Consider the following 5,694-nt stretch of genomic DNA (forward strand, 5'->3'; position numbering starts at 1 on the left):
CTGTTGTTTAAGCCACCTAGTCTGTTATGCTTTATGGCAGCCCTAGCAGACCAAAACATATGAATGGAGGTCCCAATCAATAGATAACATCAATTTTCCGTTTAGTGTAAGTTGTGCCAACAGATGTAACCTGTTGTCTTCTCTGAGGTCCATTTGGATATAACCTGGGATGACATATCCCATAAAGCATGGTTCTAATGAGGTTAGGGCCAAGGAGTTCTTTCTGGGTATAGGTCACATGAGATTTACCTTGTTTCATGGTCAAACAGCAATCATTGAAAATAAAACCAAGAAGACCTATCTGAATACAGTATATGGCTAGGTACAGTCCAAAACCATCAATCAAAAATAATAGAAGCAACATGTTCATTGACAAGGTCTAACACACATAACAGAATTTATATATCCTATATAATTTGTAATAGAATTTGCATAATTTGCTGTAGTTTTTGCTTAAATTTTTTTTCCAAACTTCACAGGAACCCCTTATGATTGCTATTTTTCTTTTTTCTACTCTTAAAGATGATGAAGTGAAAAGTCAGAGAAGGTCAGGAAAGAAAGTTGCAGAGGTACAGTTCAAACCTTTTTGACTCCGTATCCCATGCTCCTTTTACTACTTCCTGCTGCCTCGTCACATTCACATTTTACATGAACCTCAATTGCTGAAACCTTCTCAAAGCATCAGTATCAAATATGAGATTTTTTTCACGGAGAGAGTGGCAGCCAATTGTCCTACAAGCTTGTGTTTATGAACTGAACACATGAAAAAAGTAGGTGGATATGAGATCTCCTGTCCAGAGTGTCAAAATGATTGGAAAGGTACAGATCTGAGAAGGAAGAATCTTTTCATCCTTATAATTTTATGTTATCCCGTGCAGTAACTATTTAATGAGAATCGGTGTGATCTCTCTGTGTTGACAGAAGTATACTTTTGTTATAGTAGAGAGTCCTACATTGCCTTTTCTTAGCTTGAAGGTAATCCCTTGAATAACTGACCCTTGGTTGCATTTTAATGCTGACCATCTAAGAGTGTAAATAAGAATTCATGAGAAAATTATTTAACTAGTAGAATTCTGTACTAGTAAAGCGCTCTCAACATCAGATAATTAAATTGAAACATACAAAATTGTTGCATTAAATGCAGTAAGGTTTGATTGATTGGGAGTACATTAATGCATGATGATTTAATTTAGCTGATGTTAAATTTAATTTAATCTAGCTGACGTTTACCTCTGCACTTTCTCTGAAGAAAGAATGTGCTAAGAAAATTACTACAGCGTGAAGCAGCGGCCGCCATTCCAGGGAGCTTGCCAACGCCGTCGCAGGGGTGGATCCTGAGCTGCCGAAGCTGCCGTCCTGCTGTTTCCGCGTGGGTTTCTCTTTTCTTTTTCTTTTTTTCTTTTTTTTTTTTTTTTTTTTTTTTGAGACAGAGTCTCACTCTGTGACCCAGGCTGGAGTGCAATGGCGCTATCTCGGCTCACTGTAACTTCTGCCTCCTGGGTTCCAGCAATTCTCCTGCCTCAACCTCCCGAGTAGCTGGGATAACAGGCGCCTACCACCACCCCCGGCTAATTTTTTCATTTTTTAGTAGAGACGGGGTTTCACCATATTGGCCAGGCTGGTCTCGAACTCCTGACCTCGTGATCCGCCCGCCCCGGCCTCCCAAAGTGCTGGGATTACAGGCGTGAGCCACCAGCCACCGCGCCCGGCCCCGCGTGGGCTTCTCTAATTCCATTGTTGTTTTGAGATTCGCTCGGGCCTAGCTGTCATCGCAGCCCGACATTCGGGCTGGGCGGTCCCGCGGCCTGGGCGTAGGGGCGTAACAGTAGCAACAGCAGCGGCGGTGGCAGCAGCCGCAGTCTCTTCCCAAACACGAGCACCACAGGCGCCCGAAAGCTGGCAGAGGCGTTTAGAGAAAATGGCAGACGATATTAATATTGAAGCAATGCTTGAGGCTCCTTACAAGTAGGATGAGAACAAGTTGAGCAGGGCCAACGGCCATGAAGAACGTAGCAAAAAAAGGAAAAAAAGCAAGAGCAGAAGTCGTAGTCGTGAACGAAAGAGAAGCAAAAGTAAGGAACGGAAGCAAAGTACAGATCGACAAAGGAAAAAGAGCAAAAGCCGTGAAAGGAAGCGAAGTCGAAGCAGAGAGGCGACGGAGCCGCTCAAGAAGTCGAGATCGAAGATTTAAAGGCCGCTACAGAAGTCCTTACTGCGGACCAAAATTTAACAGTGCCATCTGAGGAAAGACTGGATTGCCTTGTAGTATCAAATTAAGCATAGGACGTTCCCGAAGCAAAAGTCCACTCAGAAAAGACAAGAGCCCTGTGAGGGAACCTATTGATAATCTAACTCCTGAGGAAAGAGATGCAAGGATAGTCTTCTGTATGCAGCTGGCGGCAGGAATTCGACCAAAGGATTTGGAAGAGTTTTTCTCTACAGTAGGAAAGGCTCGAGGCGTGAGGATGATTTCCGATAGAAATTCAAGACGTTCCAAAGGAATTGCTTACGTGGAGTTCGTGGGTGTTAGTTCAGTGCCTCTAGCAATAGGATTAACTGGCCAACGAGTTTTAGGAGTGCCAATCATAGTACAGGCATCACAGGCAGAAAAAAACAGAGCTGCAGCCATGGCCAACAATGTACAAAAGGGAAGTGCTGGACCTAAGAGGCTTTATGTGGACTCATTACACTTTTAACATAACTGAAGATACGCTTCGTGGGATCTTTGAGCCTTTCGGAAGGATTGAAAGTATCCAGCTGACGATAGACAGTGAAACTGGTCGATCCAAGGGATATGGATTTATTACATTTTCTGATTCAGAATGTGCCAAAAAGTCTTTGGAACAATTTAATGGATTTGAACTAGCAGGGAGGCCAATGAAAGTTGGTCATGTTATTGAACGTGCTGATGCTTCGAGTACTAGTTCATTTTTGGACAGTGATGAACTGGAAAGGACTAGAATTGATTTGGGAACAAGTGGTCGTCTTCAGTTAGTGGCAAGACTTGCAGAGGATACAGGTTTGCAGATTCCACCAGCAGCACAGCAAGCTCTACAAATGAGTGGCTCTTTGGCATTTGGTGCTGTGGCAGAATTTTCTTTTGTTATGGATTTGCAAACAAGACTTTCCCAGCAGACTGAAGCTTCAGCTTTAGCTGCAGCTGCTTCTGTTCAGCCACTTGCAACACAGTGTTTCCAACTCTCTAACATGTTTAACCCTCAAACAGAAGAAGTTGGATGGGATACAGAGATTAAGGACGATGTGATTGAAGAATGTAATAAACATGGAGGAATTATTCATATTTATGTTGACAAAAATTCAGCTCAGGGCAATGTCTATGTGAAGTGCCCATCAATTGCTGCAGCTATTGCTGCTGTCAATGCATTGCATGGCAGGTGGTTTGCTGGTAAAATGATAACAGCAGCATATGTACCTCTTCCAACTTGCCACAACCTGTTTCCTGATTCTATGACAGCAACACAACTACTGGTTCCAAGTAGACGATGAAGGAAGATATAGTCCCTTATGTATATAGCTTTTCTTCTTTCTTGAGAATTCATCTTATCTTTTATTTAGATAAAGAGGCAAGGACCTACTGTCATTTGTATACAATTCCCGTTACCTTGAAAAAATAAAAATGTTAACTGGAATGCAGTGTGCTCATTCTCCCTAAAGAGCAAATCTCACTGTATACAAAACTGTTCTCTTGTTCTGCCTTTTAAAATGTTCGTGTAAAAAAATTAATGAACTATAGGAATAGCTCTAGGAGAACAAATGTGCTTTCTGTAAAAAGGCAGACCAGGATGTAATGTTTTTAATGTTTCAGAAGCCTAACTTTTTACACAGCAGTTACATTTCACATTTCACCAATGTTGATATTTGGCTAATGGTTGAGCAGGTTTCTGAAATACACATTTAGTGTATGGGAATACAAGACAGCTAAAGGGCTGTTTGGTTAGCATCTCATCTTGCATTCTGATCAATTGGCAAGAAAGGGGGATTTCAAAATTATAATATTTCTTGATGCTATCTTTTCAATTAATTTATCTGTAAAAGTTTCTTTGTAAATACTATGTGTTCTGGTGTGTCTTAAAATTCCAAACAAAATGATCCCTGCATTTCCTGAAGATGTTTAGTGAGAGTCTGGTAAGCAAAGCAGTCTGAGAAAGAAATAGGAAATGCAGAAATAGGTTTTGTCTGGTTGCATATAATCTTTGCTCTTTTTAAGCTCTGTAAGCTCTGAAGTATATTTTTGGGTTACTTCAGTGTGTTTGACAAGACAGCTTGATATTTCTATCAAATAAATGACTTTCATATTGCAACAATCTTTGTAAGAACCACTCAAATAAAAGTCTCTGAAAAAGGCAAAAAAAAAAAAAGAAAAGAAAAGAAAAGAAAATTACTATAGCATAAACAAGAATGGGTGAAGGTATTTCATCTTGAGTAAGCCAAAATAATTGTTTTAAGAAACCTTGGCACATTCATTGTAAACCAGTCATATCCGACCCATTATGTGGGTATGGAGTGGCTATGTGCCCAGTCTGTTGAATCAATCAGTGAATAAATGAATACAAAGCATGCAGATTTCCTACCCCCCTTGAAGAAGGCCCACAACTGTGTGTCTGCCCACCAAAATGGTGGTTCTCAATGTGGTCCTCAGACCAGCAGCATCTGGGAGCTTGTTAGAAATGCTAATTCTCAGGCCGCAGCTCAGACCAACGGACTCAAACACTCTGGTGGTGGGGCTCAGCCGTCCCTGTTTTAATAAGCCCTCCAGGGGATTCTGATGCATGCTTAAGTGTGAGAACACTGCACAAGAAAACGGCTGTTTGTTAGATGCCTCAGTGTTCTTAATTACACTCCAAAGAAAGAATTGTCGTTCTTTTTGAGTATTCTGTTCTTGAACTTTTTCACTGTTTCATAGAAGCATCTCCCCAATGAATTCAGGGATATGAACCACAACTTAGTGTTTGTTTTTAGTGATTCCAAGAGGTCAAACTGATGCCCATTGTCCTGACAGAGGAATGAAGGCTCAGCTGCTGGGCCTGGCAGGCCTCCTGCTGGTTGAGGAGAATGGAAATTGACCAGGATGTGGAGCTCTCAAATGGTTGCAATAACTTCCAAATCTATTTTTTTCTTTCTCTTATTTAGGTTGTGTTGCAAATGAAATCCAATCCATATTTTCCCTAATTTACATTTAAAATGGTTCAAATGTTATGTTGATAGGAGATGAGTGAGTCCCCAAGAGACCTTATGAACCTACGAAAACTTAATCTTCAAAACAGGAAGTTGCACTTTACCCAGTGCAAACAAAGTTTAGCACGAAAAGGCCTGATTTGTATTTAACTTTCTTAGCCCAAAAATTTGGAATATATTTTAATTTTCAAAACACATTCTCTCCCATTCTCCCTACCATCATCAATCACATCTGCTGCCTTTCCTTCTCATATAAACTAAGTTGTGAGAGCTCTAACCTTATTTTCATAATCATATGCTTGTCTTTTATGGTTAAGGGATCATGAAACCCTGGAAATATACTAGTTACTTCTAAGATTAATTCAGTTCAACAACCAGTTATTGTTGCCTGCACCAGGAAATAGGACTGGCCTGTGGTGAGAAAGGAGATTAAAAAAAAAAAATCAGAAATGAGTTGATCTTAGCTGAGAAATGACTATTTGGTGCACTAAATATATG

At 40.6% G+C, this 5,694-nt stretch overlaps 1 pseudogene; it reads left to right on the forward strand.

Moving 5' to 3' along the window:
- The first annotated feature begins 1,918 nt into the window (after positions 1-1,918).
- LOC107972747 (RNA-binding protein 39-like) lies at positions 1,919-3,526 on the forward strand (annotated as a pseudogene).
- The last annotated feature ends 2,168 nt before the right edge of the window (positions 3,527-5,694 follow it).

Source organism: Pan troglodytes, chromosome X (assembly GCF_028858775.2).
Source record: "Pan troglodytes isolate AG18354 chromosome X, NHGRI_mPanTro3-v2.0_pri, whole genome shotgun sequence".
Taxonomy (NCBI): Eukaryota; Metazoa; Chordata; class Mammalia; order Primates; family Hominidae; genus Pan; species Pan troglodytes.